Here is an 8,726-nt window from a genome sequence, read left to right as displayed (position 1 = left end):
ATTTTATTTGTTTCTGAATGTGTTATAAATGGAGTAATAGTGAACCGATTTAATAATACACTACACTTTTAAGCTTCAATTCTACTTTGACGACAAAAAAATACTGCAAAATAATGACGTTTTTTTTTTGTCAATAATTGGCATAACTCGTCTAGAAACTTATTTCAAAAACTCATCGCAGAGAGGGTGTTTACAAAAGCATAGAGCTTTCCATAACAGCATGATTAATGAGAACTTCTTAGCGGAATATAAGAACTCTATCCTAAGAATCCCCCGATTAATCATGTTCTAACGCGCCAAAACTGTATAGCTTTTTTCTTTTCAGTTTGTTTTTTGTTGCTAAAAAGTAAATATTCAATAATGAAAATGAAAAGTATACAAATTGTTTAAGTCCCAAAAAATTATAGAAAAAGACTTAAAAAAACAATACATTAGAACTAACAATTGCAGGAACAATTTTAGTGCTAAAATATTTGATCCACAACCACCACACCAAAGTGGGTAATAACTCTGACGACGCCACTTCACACGAATCCTAGACTCCCGACGACACTTCAAGGTACGGTCCCGACGACGCTTTAAGTACAATCAAGTCTAGATACTGAAAAGACTCACCACACGAACCCAGCAGAGACTGACGACACCTATCATTAGCACGAACCCAACAGAGACCGACGACGCTTCATGACACGAACCCAGTGAGATCTTAAGACATTCAAATCCATGATCCGAACAGTGTACGAGTAACCCAACCCGACACTAACAAGACAACTAAAGCTAAAACAACGGGACAAGAGATAGCCGCAACAACAATCGACAGGTCAACAACCCTGCAAGCGAAAAAAAAAGAGACCGAAGCTACCATATCATGGTCAAGCGACCGGAACAATGGAACTAGGATGCTGCAGTCTAACAGCAGCGGTCCACAAGAAAATCTGGAACCTATTGACCACCACAAGCTCTTGGAAATCTTGGCTGCAGCTGTATCCGAGAACCGGATAGACAGTTCTGAAGCTTCCCGGCACTCAAGCTTCACTGAAGACCTGCAGTAAAACGAAACCAGAGAGAGGGCGCAACCTGAAACAGAGCAATTGCCAATGCCAGAGAGCGAAAAAGATAGGGCCAACATTCAGGTTAGCGACTGGTACGCCATAGACGCCACCTCAGCCAAGCATAACCGAAGCCAACAAGTGCAAAGACCAGAGAGAAGGAAGAGACACACGAGACCACCTGCTCGCTGCACACCACACCGGAGAGGAAAACGCCGATACCTATCGTGACCGGAGAGAAGAAGAGAAACCCCACCAAGACACCAAGGGGAGGAGACCATGAGAGTCGAAAAGCTAAACCAACCAAGCTCTGGTCTCAAAGGCGGAGGAGAGCGGAAACAGATCTGAAAATTCACCATCACCGTAATCCCTAAAAGCCGGCCCTAACACACACAGACCACTGACGAGACTCGCCGACGCTCCAATAGAGAACATGAGCCACCGGATCCAGACCTATGGCACCGAGATCTAGGTCATAATCTGGGGCACGCCAACCACCACAGAGAAGCCGAGCATATCGAACCGCAGAGGCAAGGAGGGCAGAGGAAAGAAAAGAGAAATGAAGAAGGATTGAGGCCTCCGGCACCAGCGAAGGAGCCGGCCACCGGGGACAGCAGCGCGCATAGTTTTTTTTTCTTTTCTAGAGAGAGAAAAAGTTTTTTGAATTTGTTTACAGTTTTTATTTTCAAAAGTTAATAAAACGCGCAACTTAGGCATCAAACTCTGGGCTATGCGCCTTAAGTTAACTTCAGAAACCACTAGACCATTGTAATCTAGTGAAAAATTGAAAAATAAAAAGGGTGCAACATGAGGACTTCTCGGGAGGTCATCCATCATAATACTACTCTCACCCAAGCACGTTTAACTTCGGAGTTCTGATGGGATATGGTGCATTAGTGCTGTATGATCGCACCCATCTTTTCTTTTTAGTTTCTACTAAAACGTTTTCGCTATTCCTATCGAAAGAAAATGTTTCACATTTAAGAATTTTAACTTCTTTTAACATTTGTTTCTATTACCTAATATAATGGGAAATTGCCAAAATACAAGATTTATAATATCACTTTTCATGTTTATATTAAACATTTTTTACTCTCACTTTTAATGAATGGTAAAATACATTTATAAACTCTAGAGTTAACTAATCTAGACTTAGGATTTAGAGTTGAAGGGGTAGGATTTTTGGAATGTGGAATTTAGGATTCAAATAAATATATAAATAAATACTTAAAAATATATATATATATATGTATTAAAAAAATAGTTTTGAAAATAACTTTCGATTTTCAAAAAGAAATTTTGAAAAAAAAATTCGAAAAATTATAAAAATAATAATAAAAAATTCGAATTTGAAAAAGTATAATTCGTAAAAAATGTTTTTAGTTTTTTTAGTTTTATTTATTTAAATAATGATTTATTATATATGTAGAGAACAAAAATATAATAGTCTTTTGCCACTTAATAAACAATGTATTTTTTAAAATATTTTTTTAGTGGTGGTAAACATGAATAATAGTATCAAGAAAATAGTAAACATGAAAATTCCCCCGGTATAAATCAAAATATTAGTTTTTCACTTTTAAATCAAACATTTTATAAACTGAAAAGTCAAGAAAATTCTAAACACAAACAGAAAGTTATCAAAAACTAATATTTGATATATTTCAATTTTTGGAAAGACGTAAAAAAATAATCCCATTTAATTCCAGCTTATATTTCAATTTTTTTCATAATTCGCTATGTCCTGACCAAGCAGACGAGCCTAGCATATTCCCGAACAGGGATTTACCAACCACCAACCACTCCATAAAACTTAACTAAAAGACTCCACTCTAATTACTCGAATTCTAAGTGTACATAAACTAAAAAATAGGTGTTGATATAGTGGACTGATTTAAAAGTGGCAAAGTGACTTTAGTCAATGATTCAAACACGACCTAGTCAACTGAAGAGCCATTTTCAAAGAGAGTGGCCTCAAACTTGGTTAACGAAATATATTGCAACTTTATTGATCGTTGATCGAGTAGAGACGATACGATGAACCAAGTTTGAGGCCACTTCTAGAGTGACCAATCTAATTGGCACGTGCATCGCTTTCTCTTTCGACCTACCTCCTCCAGTTTCCACGATGACAAACTCTTTTTTTGAGTTAAATATGATTTTCAAGGAAAAAAAATATCAAAAGCATATTCGATTCGAATACTGATTCTTTAGAGCCCATGATGTTGGAAAGGGACTTAGGGAAATTCATATTTAACTAATTTAAAGTAGTTTTATTTCGTCATAGCTGACGGTTACACTCTTTACTCAAGTGTCCCGGCCAAAAACAGTTTTATAATTTGTTCTTTTTCTGTATTTTCATGATGTTTCTTTTGACTATTCTTACCGGATAAAGAAACAAAAAACACTGTCGTTACAAAAAAAAAACACTACACATAAGAAATTGACCATGTTTATCGGGAGGTTCTTAGCGTAATATAAAAACCGTCTCTTAACTTTAACTTAAAAATAACTAAGAACTATCTCTTAAATTCTTATTTAAGAGTTGATTCTTAGTTTTTCTTAGTTAAAAGTTAAGAGGCGGTTCTTATATTAAGCTAAGAACCTCACCCTAAGAACCTCCCAATAAACATGTCCTAACTTTTTTGGTTCCATTCAACAAATTTGCTAAACACTAGACTAAATTCAGCAAACTTTACAGTTTTCAATCACCTTCAACAATTTTGGGGTTATGCATGTTTACATTCGGGTCTATTATACTCTTTCAGTTTTTGGTCCATCAAAAATAATCATAAGATAAAAAGTCAAAAGAAGGAAAAGACCAGCTGATGAATTGATTCTAATTATAAACCTAATCTTCAAGATTAGTGTCTGTTTCTTCTAACTGAAATTATAATGATCAAATTAGCTAAATTAAGATCCATGATATTGATCACAGGAAGTAGAAGGCATGATCGGCAAAACCTTCTACGATACATACACAAACCAGAAACAACTTATTAAAATACTAACAGACGGCTCTGTGAAAACATTAACAACACTCTGAAACTTAGCTGATATGCTTGTCTTAGTAAAGTAGTAGATGCTTTGAAACACTGTTGCATCGCTCCATCCACAATGCTTGCTTAGGATTACTCTGTTTTCAATTGACGAGCTTAAGAAGTTTGCTTTACCGGAATTTTGGAGAGTGGTCAATGAACCGCACAGAAAGGATGTACACCCTAACTTTTTTTTTAGGTGCAAATGTTAAATGTACACCCCAACTTGCAGTAATCTTTGACAGCTTCAGCTTGAGCCAACAATCAAAACACTGCAATTTGCATCAAAAATAGAATCTCCATCTATACCAAATAAATCACTGCAAAATTCAGTTTACAAGAATTTTCGAGACGATTCAACACGATGAAAGGCTATTTGGCGGTTATTATAAGGGAGTTTGGAAAAAGGACTTCCCCAAAAAAATATAACACTTTATGTGGCGGTTATTATCAGGGAGTTTAGCTACTCGAAGTAACCTCCAACGACGGCACATTACAAACAATGCTCAATGCCAAAGATGTTGTCAAACAGTGCTAATGCTCAATCAATATTGAGGGCCTTGAATATCTCAAATGTAACTCTTAATGATCCCTAACAACGCTAGATGAAAAGATAGATGCATGTCTTCTATGTTGTCCTTCAAGTAGCCTAAGATACCACAAGACTTACCTCTTTGGATATTGTGGAGATTATGGAAGAGTCGAAATATACTCATATTTCAAAGAAAGATGACACCGTGGAGATATCTACTACAACAAGCACGAGATGATGCAAAAGAGTGGTATGAAAATGCTTTCGTAATGGAAACCCATTCATGTTCAGTCTCATCCACATAATAGGAATTAATGATTCTATGAATAGCAGCGGCCACTAGAAGAGTGGATAAAATGTAATGTAGATGACTCTTTCCTAGATGCAAGTACACCTAGCCAAGCAGGGTGGGTCTTACGTGACACTTATGGAACCAAAATAATTTGTGATGGGGAATCGGATGCTTTGCAAGTCTGTCAGCCACTTTGTTTCTCGACTTGTTACTGTTGACCTTCACAATGACTATGTTATTTCACATCAAATTAATACAAAGTAGATGTTAAAAAACATTTGCCAAGTAATTTTTTTAGAAAAATAAATATGCAAAATAGTATATAAAATGATATATAATTAAATGTGAATATAGTCAAAAATATACATACATACTATGCGGATTCAACTCTAGTTAATAGTTATGTTTAGATCCTAAATGTGCTATAAGCCGAATAATAATTTTAAGAGAATTTGTAACAACCCGGTTTTGTTAACCGGAGTTGGTTTGATTTTTCTAGGACTGAACCAAACCATTTTCTAAACCAAGCCATATATGATCGTATATATCCTCTTCCCTAATAGAAAAACCTTAGCTGTATGCCTATGCAGGGCGTGCTTCCATTGTAAAAAATGAAGCTTTCGCTTAGGGGGCAGCAGTTTAAAAAAAAAAACATATTTTCTTAGTTTTTAATATGACACCATAGCATCTTTTATTAGTTATTATTTTGATTAAATCATCATTTATCAATTATATTGCTTTCATAATAGGATATATATATGTGGTAAATGTCAGTAATTGGGGTAAGCATTTTTTTTTTTTGGCAGCAAACGGTTATTCTATCACTCAAACTTGAGGTGGTCTGGGAAGCTATACCGGAATAGAACAACCAATAAAACATAAAGGTCTATGCAAAGAACGTGCATTCCTAGCTAACGAATCTGCAATCTCATTCTGCTTCCTTGGAAAGTAGCTGATCTTGAAGTCCGAAAAACACAACCGAAGAGTTTGAATGATTTCGAGCTCAGTTGAGAAGTTGGGCCAAGCTTGTGGCTGTTCCATCATTGCAATCAGATCCTTGTAGTCCGTCTCAAACCTCTGACAGGTCGAGTGTTGTATCATGCTCTCCATTGCCCATTGTAGCGCTTCCAGTTCTGAGTGTAAAGCTGTCTCCCGCTTCCTCAAGTTCCTTGACCCCATGAGTTGAATCTTCCCCATTGTATCCTTCCAAACCCATCCCATTCCACTATACTGAGTTGTGGAGGTCTATGAACCATCCACCATACAAATATTACCCAAGCTTAAGGCTTGTGTTTTTTCAGCAGTCTGTGCATGTGGCGGGACCGATACAGTGTCTCTTGCATTGTACCAAGCTTGGCATTCACTCTCTGCATACCTGACTAGTTCCAATGGGTCTCTGTCTATGCCTCTAAACAACTTATCGTTCCTAGCTTTCCAGATGTACCAAATTATCCAAGGATAAAGATCTCTATCATCCTCTGACTGCAGAATACCATTCTTTCTCCAAAAAAGATAGTTCATATTAGCATAATATAGACTAGATGAAGAGAATCATAGATGTTGATTGTTATGGTTATAATGGTCTAATGGCTAGCTACCTAATGATATTCTGGTAGTTTTAATAGTAAAATAACCAAATAAAATTGACAACAAAATTGTTAATCTTATAAAAAATTAAAATACAGAAAAAGATTAAGTAATATTGGTTAATTTGTGAATTGAAAAATAATTCAAAACATTAGAAAATTTGATTATTAATTTGACAAAAAAAAGCAAAATTTATATTTAGAACTTTAGAATGAATATTTTATTTTTTGATGTTTTTTATAAAAAATTGCTATGTAACAATAATAATTTGTTAGTGTAATTTAAAATGTTGGGTATTTTATTCTAATCGCGCTTCCGTTAGTCACAAGTGTTCGGACGGCTCTGTGCCTATGCAGCCATCTCCATCATCTTCTCCCATCTGGCTCTGTGCCTATGCAGCCATCTCCATCATCTTCTCCGATCTCTCCCATTTGTATCTCATTCCCTCTCTTGGCTTCTTTTTTTCTTCTCTTATGCTTTGCTTATTCTTGTCGTCGTGTTTCTTCTCGTTCTCATGTCTTCACCGGGTGCGACAAGACCCAACCACCTCCCGAGTCATCGCCGGTGAGTCACGCCATCACCACCTTCTTCATTCACTATGGGAGTAATCGTCAAAGGGATATGCCGCGTACTCGCGTTATCATGTGTTGTTGACGTGAAGAAACAAGTCGAGAGGGAGAGAAGATGATGCTTTTTTTTTTTGATAATCCAGTATCCGACCACTTTGCGTGATCGACTAGCCCACCGGGCCTAAGCCCATGCATTTTTAAGCGTCCACTTAAGGGCCCCTGGTTACGCGAAGTGGTCTGGAGGGCGAGAGGCAGCCCATGTAAATACCCCCCGTGGCCGGGGCTCGAAGTCGGGTGGCGGGCACCTCAGCCGAGGTTCCTTTACCACCAGACTACGAGGCCCGGTTAGAAGATGATGCTTTCATGAACCGGAGCCACCGTGTTCTTCACCAGCACCGGTTTTGGATCTGTACTACCGTGAGCCGTAAGTAAGTGGAGGTGCAGCCCATGTCGCCGAGGTTGTGGTTACGTCAAAGCGAAGTGGTCGGTGTTAAGCATGCCTTGCTCGTTTCTTGCGCAGCAAGCAAGCTATCATCGAATTTCATCCTCACGTGACGTGTAATACCAACTATGTGCCGATCATTCTTTTTGAAAATTTGAAAATATTTTTTTTATCTCTTATAATGGTCTCGTGTATCATTGGCAAGAAATCGAGTTTCAAGGTGACCAAGTTATATCATGCAATTTTCCGATCTACTTACAGTTCTTTCTTATTGGATAAGATGAGAGCTATTCTATAATATCCCTTAGAACTATTTCTATGGATATTGTAGTTTCTATGCATGTTCTATCTCTATGAATCAAGTCTTCATGAGAGTTTGTTTGGTTATTATTTATGCTTGCTAAACCTGATATGGGGTTTTAGAGGATTCAATAATTGAATGAAATGAAATGAATAATGCTAAAACAATTATATGTATGTATAAACATGAGTTCATTTATGGAGATTCCGGGTGCAAATAAACGTTTGTGTAAACCGCCTTTTGTAAAGATTATAACAGTTATATCTCTATGAATCAAGTCTGCATGCGAGGCTTGTTTGGTTATTATTTATGTTTGCTAAACCTGATATGGAGTTTTAGAGGATTCAATGGTTGAATGAAATGAATAATATTAAAACATGTATATGTATGTATAAATATAGTCCATTTGTGGAGATTGTGGATGTACATAGACGTTTGTGTAAGCCGCCTATTGTACAGATTACAGATGCATAAAGATGTTCAGTAAGCCGGCCTTTACGGAGATTGTGGGGGTATAAATCTATATTATTAATACTGAAATAATTTTTGGTACTGTTTAGAAATATGGATAGTAGTATAAATGAGAATTGTTTGGAAAAATATTTTTTTTTTTGTTATCAACTTTACAGATTCATATTGACTCTGTGAATCAAACTGGGGGATCTTGATCCATGTGAACTACAAAAGACGTTTCCTTCCTAGCACTGCGGGCTAAGCTATCCGCCTTCTTGTTCTGCGTTCTTGGTACATAGATAATCTCTGCTTGGAAAAAACTCTATTTCAGGCTGTTTATATCTTCCAAATAACTTGCAAATACTGGCCATTCTTCTGGTTCTGAAACCATCTTCACCAATTGAGAACAATTCGTTGCAAACGTAACCTGAAATTGTCGTAAGTTTTTCATACATTCCATTGC

The 8,726-nt window shown here is 36.7% G+C and overlaps 1 long non-coding RNA gene across 1 annotated transcript in view; it reads right to left on the bottom strand.

The window, feature by feature from the left end:
- Nucleotides 1–4,010: 4,010 nt before the first annotated feature.
- The window catches only part of LOC106326441, a 9,865-nt gene continuing 5,149 nt past the window's right edge, over nt 4,011–8,726 (bottom strand). Inside the window, exon 3 of the long non-coding RNA XR_001267240.1 lies at nt 4,011–4,359. This is a non-coding gene — a long non-coding RNA (uncharacterized LOC106326441). The remainder of the gene's footprint in view (nt 4,360–8,726) is intronic.

The sequence above is a fragment of the Brassica oleracea genome, chromosome C2 (genome assembly GCF_000695525.1).
Source record: "Brassica oleracea var. oleracea cultivar TO1000 chromosome C2, BOL, whole genome shotgun sequence".
NCBI lineage: Eukaryota > Viridiplantae > Streptophyta > Magnoliopsida > Brassicales > Brassicaceae > Brassica > Brassica oleracea.
Note: the sequence above shows the minus strand (reverse complement) of the source record. Positions and strands in the feature narration are given on the sequence as shown.